Source organism: Macrobrachium rosenbergii, chromosome 17, assembly GCF_040412425.1.
Source record: "Macrobrachium rosenbergii isolate ZJJX-2024 chromosome 17, ASM4041242v1, whole genome shotgun sequence".
Lineage (NCBI taxonomy): Eukaryota > Metazoa > Arthropoda > Malacostraca > Decapoda > Palaemonidae > Macrobrachium > Macrobrachium rosenbergii.
In genome coordinates, this window is record NC_089757.1 from 16800336 (window position 1) to 16809051 (window position 8716).

The 8716-nt window shown below is 36.2% G+C and overlaps 1 long non-coding RNA gene across 1 annotated transcript; it reads right to left on the minus strand.

Moving 5' to 3' along the window:
• Positions 1–3632: 3632 nt before the first annotated feature.
• LOC136847582 (uncharacterized) lies at positions 3633–8398 on the minus strand. Its single transcript, XR_010855774.1, has 3 exons — positions 8143–8398; positions 5953–6137; positions 3633–3990 (listed from the first exon to the last, which is right to left on the minus strand). It is a non-coding gene; the product is annotated as an uncharacterized lncRNA (long non-coding RNA).
• Positions 8399–8716: the final 318 nt, after the last annotated feature.

Below are 8716 nucleotides of genomic sequence, written 5' to 3' on the forward strand. Positions count from 1 at the left end.
ATTCATAAATTATAAAAGCTGGGCTTAAAAATTGAACTTTATTTATCAATGCAGTAAATTAACTGAAGTAAAGGTGTGATTATGCCAGTATCAAATGTTGCTTTTGCCCTCTTCCAAAACATTTTGTGATCTGCACGTTATTTGTTTCTTCAGTCACAGCTACAACTGTAAATTTAATGGCATACTTTCATAACACTTTCCTCCCTATTGCATACAGGATGAACAAACAAAGATTTATTTTATTTTTCTTTTATGGAAGTCACCAATGAAAATCAGCACATTTTTAACACATTTTTAATACGTGTGTTAGTTATGGTAACTGAAATCAGCAAACGGATGTTTCTCGATTTGATTGTTTATGTCAGTACTTGCTGTTGTTTATGCCAGCATCTTGCATGCAGTAGTAAGTGGTTGTTCATTTTAAGAAATAATAATGAATTCTTAGACAAGTCACAAGGTTAGTAAGCCTGATTTAATGTAAGAAGATTGGTATTTAGCCTAATAACCTTTGCTTCTAGACCTACTTATTAGTTAAAAAGTTAACTCAGATATAATACTTATTATCACAGGTAAATATGCATTACCAATGGTATCTACTGAAACTGAGACAAGCATTGAAAGCGTAGCATAGTGTAATCTGAAAATACATCTCGCACTATACACGATGTATAACGATGAAATCACGTTTTTGGACAAAATTTTCAAGATCACATGTTACACTATTTTGATGATACACAAGTGTATATGCATATACTGTAATGGTTGTTTTGTATGATGTATATTTTTGAGTTTCACAGAATACTCTCATTTGGAAATAAATTGTGCTTATGTATTTATGGAGCAAGCTTCAGTTCCAAAATCAAAAAAATCCAAAAACTGAAATGACTTATGGTGCAGCCTTGTAGCCGCTCAAGAACTAATGGCGGTTGATTCAAGAACATCACAGATTATGGGAGTTGCCAGACCACTGAGTGCCAGATTCAAGAGGTTTTCACATCCCATTTATCCCATTATCATATTTTTTTACTGTTTTTGTATTCCATATAATCCAATACCTCATTACTGTATATTGTTTGATTGAAATTTCATCCAGACTTTACTTACCAAGACAGTAACATTCCATTACTATACATATTCATTTTCGTCTTTGTATTTTTTGTTATATATCCCATTAATATTCCATATGGACTCTAATCTTAGCCATATTGTAAAAAAAAAATCGAAACTATTTCACTCCCATTCTTTCTCTTATTTTCATCTTTTTTGTTGATTCCAGATCCTTTCAATATTCTGAGCTGTCAGCAGAGAAAGCATCATCCTAGTACCTTTATGGTTTAAAGATTCTCTGCAGAAATACCAGAAGCAGTACGAATAATTTCAATTTAAATTTTTGTTTGAGATCAACCAATGTCATTTAACTATAATACAGTCCAACCTCTTAAACCGGCATCCTGGGACCAAGCCATAGCCGGACCGCAGAAAAATCCTGGATTTTAGAAATAACCCATAAAAAAATCCTCTATGCAAACAGTCTTGCCAGCTCATTTTACATATATAGCTCTGTGTTATCAAAAGTATAACAAAACTCATGAATAATCACTGTCATTCATTAGATTTAGTTCCTTAGCAAAATTCTGGCCTGCTCCATAAGCATTCCCCTGGAAATGTACACCTTCACTACATCGAGCTTAACCTCTTTACAACCACACTGTCAAATTCTGATCTCTCTCGCACTCTTCATTGTTTTTAGCACTTCAAACTTTTATGGTTTTTGTTTTCAGCAAAAATTTAAAATCTGCTGCTTTCATTTCTTTAAATCTACATGTGAGAGAGAGAGAGAGAGAGAGAGAGAGAGAGAGAGAGAGAGAGAGAGAGAGAGAGAGAGAGAGAGAGAGAGAGAGAGAGAGAGAGAGAGAGACACTACTGACCTGATTAGGTTGTTACACTGGCAGATATCCATTTGCACAAGTCAAATAATACAGTTGTATTAAGAATAATGATAATTTTGTTAAAACTGTTGTTTTACGTGCTGTATACAATCATACCTCATGCACTATTGTCTTATTATCGTATTATAATTTATGAACACGGAAAATATGCGCCATTTTTATTCTGCTGATGTCCATATTCTTAAAATCATCAGCTGACTGTGTTTTAGCGACATCATCACAGCCATTAGTTGTTAAATGAAACGCATTTTCGAGATTCATTTTATACGTAAATTATCAAAGCAGAGTTTAAAAGATGCAACTTACTTTATTTTTAAATGAAGTAAAGGTGTGCTTTAGCCAGTATCGGATGTTGCTTTTTGCCTCTTGCAACATATTTTGTCACGAGGACATTATTCATTTCTTCTGCCACAGCTACAACCATAAATTTAGTGGCATACTTTAACACTTTCATCTACACTGACTGAAGGATGAATAAAGATTTATTTTATTTTTTATTTATGGAAGTCACCATTGAAAATTAGCAAATTTTTAACAAGTTGACAACTGTAACATAATCCCTAATAAACATGTGTTAGTTGTGGTAACTGACATGGGCTAACGGCTGTTTCTCGTCAGTACTAGCTGTTGTTTTAAGCCAGTGTACTGCATGCAGTAGTAAGTGTTGTTAATTATAAGAAATAGTGATGAATTCTTAGACAAGTCACAATGTTGGTAAGCCTAATTTAATATATGAAGATTCGCATTCAACCTAACAACTTGGCTTCTAGGCCTATTTATTAGCTATAACCTAACTCAGATATAACATGCATTATCATTGCTATCTACCAAAACTGATACAGGCATAGATAGCCTACCTAATGCAGTCTACTGCACTATACTGTACACGCTATATGATGAAATGCTTTTGGACAAAACTTTAATGACTGCATGATATACGAGATTGGAAGACAAGCGATATACGCCAGAATTACAGTAGCCTGTATATTTTTGAGTTTCACAGAATGTTTTCCCTGGAAATGAATCGTGCTTGTGTATCTACGGAGCGAGCTTCAATTCTCAAATCCGAAAAAATCCAAATACTGAAATGTGTGGCACCGCTCTCTTAGCTACTCAAGAATTAATGGCGGCTGATTCAAAAAACGTCCCGGACTTGGGAGTTCCCAGACCTCGGAATTCCGGATTTTAGAGGCTGGACTGTACTGAGCACTAAACTTATAAATACTTTTTTGAATTTCACTTGCAATTCACTTTATTCGGAATACATGGGCCCTCGGAATGGCATTACACTTGAGTAAAATGAGCTTCTTAGATCCTGGAATCAACAGTTCCAAAGTATGTTGCAAGTCAGACACAAAAATTTCAGAACAAAGGATGAAATCGAAACTGACATCAGCAACATCCAAGTCCTTTTCATTTTTATACGATCTATAGACACTGCTATTTAAAATACAACATTTCCATAGTTGATTCTGTGACCCAGGATTAAGTGCAATATTGCCAGAAAGAAGCAATTAAATATAAAAGAAGCAAGAAGAAACACTTGCAAATCTTGCAAAAACAATAACAGAAACAATATTTGCACATAAAATAGGAACTGAAAAGTTTATGTCCATCCAGCCTGAGAAGAACCTAAAGAGTTCAGAGGTCTGGTTAAACAAATCATTTATAACTAACTACAGAGACAAAACTATTGCCCCATTTAAGAGACTATGGTTTTTACTTCAAAAGGGACACGGGTGTGTATCTGTGTAGCATGTTTACATACAATATAAAGGTCTCTACCAAAAGGAACTAAAACACGTGATACAAGACTAATTAAAATGAAGCTTTACGCACTAGACATTAAATTACAAAACCTTGGCAAAACAAACTTACTTCCATATGAGTAACCAAAGGCAGGTTTTCTTGAACAGTGGCCAACACAGATAGCAGATGGTCTCTTTCTGCAAGAAAACCTTTTTCTATCTCTTGCATTTCTGCATTCTTTTTAAGGACTTCCTTCATTGTTGAATTTAGATGCGTTTGTGACTCCTCAAGTCTGAAAATACAAGAAACAGAGACCCAAATTACCAAAAATGTTATGCCACCATACTCTGTTAACATTCTGAGACAAATATACACCACAGCCAGAGCACTTCTCTCTGTGGTGGTGGGGGCAGGGTTACTGCCTAGAATTTGCGTGACATGTCATTCTTCCGATTCTATGCAGTATCCTTTCAGCTCCAGCTGCACTGCTTCCTGCCTTTCCATTTCATTTGGTTTTAGTCCTAAAAGGGTAAAGTGCAGCTCTCTTTCAGGTTTTAAAATTTATGGAATAGAAGTGGGCTCATTAGTGAAGCTTAGAACACTTACCCAGCACTTAATGGAGGTGGTACCTATGAAGTCAACCAAGCCCCTCGTGGAACTTTCAGGAGGCCTTATTGCTCAATTTCGAACTGAAAATGTTTTCCTCCTGTTAGTCGTGTGTAAGAAGAATTAGTAGGATTCCAATTCTCTCTAGTAGTTCTGCTTACTATGGGCTGGTTTGTCATTTGCACCTGACTTTGCAGCAAAGACACAGACTTCAGCAACCAAGATCATTCAATAATATCCTTCACTATTTCTCCTCATGCTTCCTACACCAGAGACACAGAGATCTGCTTCTGTGTTCAGATATTATAAAAATGTTTCTTCTAGACTGTCACTTTCCACATACCATTCCAGGCCTCAAGTACGTTATCGTCTGGGCACAGCACTGTCACACTTGATGTCAATAATATTTTTGAGTGTAGGCACCTGGAAGTGCCAATCAACTAGTAACTAAGTCTCACATATATGGTATGTGTCATATTCTTCCAAGCAGATCAACACTCCATAAATGCCAGTTCCTTATTTTACTTTACTGAAGCTCTTCCTCCTTTATGCAATTTGGGTCTCTACCTATCACAGTCCCCAAGTTCCTCCATGGATCATGCAGATCACATTCTGCAATCTAAGGCATTCAGCAGCTCAAAACTCTCTCATAAATGACAATCTGGGCTACAGAACAATGCATTTTGTGATAAAACATATCTGCTTTAAAAAAATTTTTTTCAAACAAACATATCACTCAAACAAGTATCGTCCTCTCTGTCCTACTGACCTTACAATTGACATTTCAGAAACCATAATGTATCCTCCTCTTTGTCCTACTGACCTTACAGTTGACATTTCAGAAACCATAAAAAGAAGGAGGTACCTGCTGTGGACCTATGGATCCAGGTGTTGCTTGTGTCATACTACTAACAGTCTTCTGCTTGTTCATAAAAATAACTGGTGCCTGGGAAATTCTATGAACACACAAATGAGAGTGATGGGCTTGTATGGAAAAATTAATTTTGTCTATAAATATTACTGACATTTTACAATGATATAAAGCAACAACAACAGCATAACTTGACCGCATGTGTATGAGGGGCCTACTGTACTATCACTAACTATAATGACAACTAATAAATGAAACAATTTATCAAAATTTCTTAAAGGGTAAACTGATCTAATAAATTTGCTAATGGAAATTCTTGTTATAACAAAATGTAAAACTCATACACACCCATTATCACCTCAACAAATTTTCAAATGCACTACTTTTCATGATAGAGATGACAGGTGCAAATCAGAAACAAAATACAAGAAAAATCAACGCGGATGTAAGGTGAATGAAAAATACTGATAAAATTTTAAAATGGAAAACCACCTGGTATATAAACTGCCAACAAAAAACTTAAAATGAAGAACTAAAACAAGAGACAAATAGCCTCCTTCACAAAAAGGTGGGCCTGTCCTGTGAGAGCTATAACTTTTAGCTTGGTGGTCTGGTTAACTACCTAATTAATTAAAGTTTAAGCTATCAGCTTGATCCCACTGGCTTGTTTTAACAGATAATTAAACCTGTTGCCCCTAACCAGGAAGTATGGCTTAAGCAGAATCAGGAAAACTTGTGATTTATTCAAAAACATTTTAAGTTAATGTTAATTCTTACCTTGCAGCCAGGAGCTTCATGTGAGCTTCATCCTTATCTCTCTGGAGTTTGTACTCTGAGGGATGCTAGTGTCCTTTCCTGCAGGAGGGAACTTTTTTCCTCAAGCCAATTAGCCTCTGCTTCCTTCAGCTGTTTTTCTAAAGATTGAATGCGTGACTGCAGCATCAATTCATTTTCATTACTTGCTGAAAGGTAAGAAACATCCTTCCATAAAACCAAAACTAACTTTCAACTTTATTTACAATAAACAAGATGATTAGCATCAATGCTATTAGCAAGTGTAAAAATTTTCAGTGCAAGTTTGCATGTTAATTCTTCCACTGCAAAAGCAGCATAATCTACATAACTAAAATATAAAAAATATTTTCTCATATAACTTTAAAACTAAATGCATCAAATCCCTCCAATTTTACAACGAATCTAAGTCATATGACAAAGTCTGGCATAAGGCTTTTGTTATTTTAATGTCTGCTTTATCTAAGTTGATAGTGTAATATCTGTATCTTTTCCATTTATAGTATTAGGGGTGCAACTCAAGGTTTTGTTCTCTCATCCATCTTACTCCCTTTAATCAGTGACCTTCTCCAGTTCATTTCTATTTCTGTGAACAGTATACAAAATAACCAAGAAATCTCTATCATTTCAGGTAAATGTTGCAAGCAGCATAAACCATGGCATTACCATGTAATTGCCATCAACTTAAAACTGGCAATGATAAGAAAAGAAAGGAAGTCATGATCATGGCATATCAAGTAGCATCATCAACTCAAAAGTAGCAACATGAATGACACAGAAATGAACAACACATCCCTTTATCAATTCAAGTAAATATTGTGAGCAGTATCAACAGGGGATTAAAATATATCTGCCATCAACTTAAAACTGATAATGAAAAGAAAAGGAAGGAACACACAGCAGAAGCAGCAACACAAAGCACAGCAGTAGTAGGTTAGCCTAAGGCAGAAGATCGTTGGGAGCAATTCACCACCCGGATGATCATTGTCATCAAAAATTTAGGCTATGGCAGATGATTATGGTCAATCAACCTCACACAAGTTGTCAGCAGTAGAAGTAGACTTAGATAGGTTAGGAAATGCAGTTAGGTTTCCAAGGATGGTCAACTCGCCCTCACAAGGACATCATCAATGGAAGTAAGCAGAGACAGGAAAAGCAGGAAGGCTACTTTAGGCTAGTATGTCCTAATAACTGTATCAAAAATCTTCATGGTAGGCATGTTGGCATAAGATGTATAAGAATTGCACAACAAAAAAGCAAAGCCCTGGCCTATACTAGATCTGATATTAAAATGGTTAGCCTCGAGATTTGACAGAACCAAAGGTATTCCTACCAAACATATAATAACATGCAACTGGATTTGATGAACTTAGAGCAATTCACCATAGTAATAGGTAAAAATCAGTAGCTATCACATGGAAAATGTGGATAGCCAGCTTCCAAATTTACTTAGCAGCTACTGGATCCCTTCAAGAAGTGCAGAAGAAGGCACTGTTACTTCATATTGCCAGTTTGGAAGTACAAGTAGTTTAGCACACACTCTGGAGCCAGCTGATGATTCAATGGAAGAGCCATTCAGGCTCACAGAGTACTTTGCTCCTCAGGCCAACTCAACGAAGTCGAGTAGAAAAAAAGGTATATTCATCAAATAAGTAAGCCTAGTTCTGGCGTAACCAAGTATCAGAGTCAATGATACACAAAACACAGAGGTAAGCCTGACCTTTGAAACACTAACATCATGGTCAAATAGGCACACAAAGGCAAAGAAGAGGGTTAATAGACCATGTTACTGATGTAAAGATTGTCTTAGCTATGAAAGGAAGAGTAGCAAACATGTCCATTTCTCAAGTTAAAACTGGTTTCCTAGTCAACATGTCATTAAATATGTCATTAAATAAATACAGCCGTTAACCTGATACAGGCTAAAGTGAGCAAGCAAATTTTCCTGAATTTGCATTTCAAATAAATTCTGTAAACAATGATGCAAAAGCATGACTTACAACACGAATCAAAATAAATGGAAACCAATAATTATATCCAAAAGTTGCAAAACAAAATCCACATTTGGTAAAGGAAACTTCAGACAAGGTGCTCAAGAGTTATGATGGAGAAATAGATGAAATTGGATCAACACAAGTGGAGGCACAGTATACTGATTAGTAGACAGGTGATTACCATTGACAGTACAGGCAGTCCCGGGTTATCGGCAGGGTTCCGTTTCTGAGGGTGTGATGATAACAGAAAATCGGTGATTTTCTGCGCTTTCTCTGTGATTTTCAGGGGTTATCGGCGCCGAAAAGTGCAGATTTTCGGTTATCAGCGCCTCTGTTAGGTATGTATCGGCGCCAATACCCTGTACCCAATTATCAGCGCCGATAAGTGGAAATCGGTGATTTTCGGCCCTGAAAATTACCCATTTTCATCGCTAGACAAGCGCGAAAAACCGATCACCATTAACCGAGTCCATGCCGTTAACCAGGGACTGCCTGTAGTAAAGCAAAAGGACAAACTTATTAGGCTTAAATTGGTTACGGCATATAAAATTATGACTGGAAATTTATTTCAAGGGTTAAGGTACAAAATAGGAGCAGACAAATGGATTTTCTGTAGTTAACATTCCATCATAATTCAATGAAGTTTTGCATATTGAGTAGAAACAGTAAAAATGCAAAAGCTGTCTTAGCTTTAAAGCCACATGCCACTCCCCAATTTTTGCTCCAGACCAGTTCCTAATGCACTGAAAAACAGC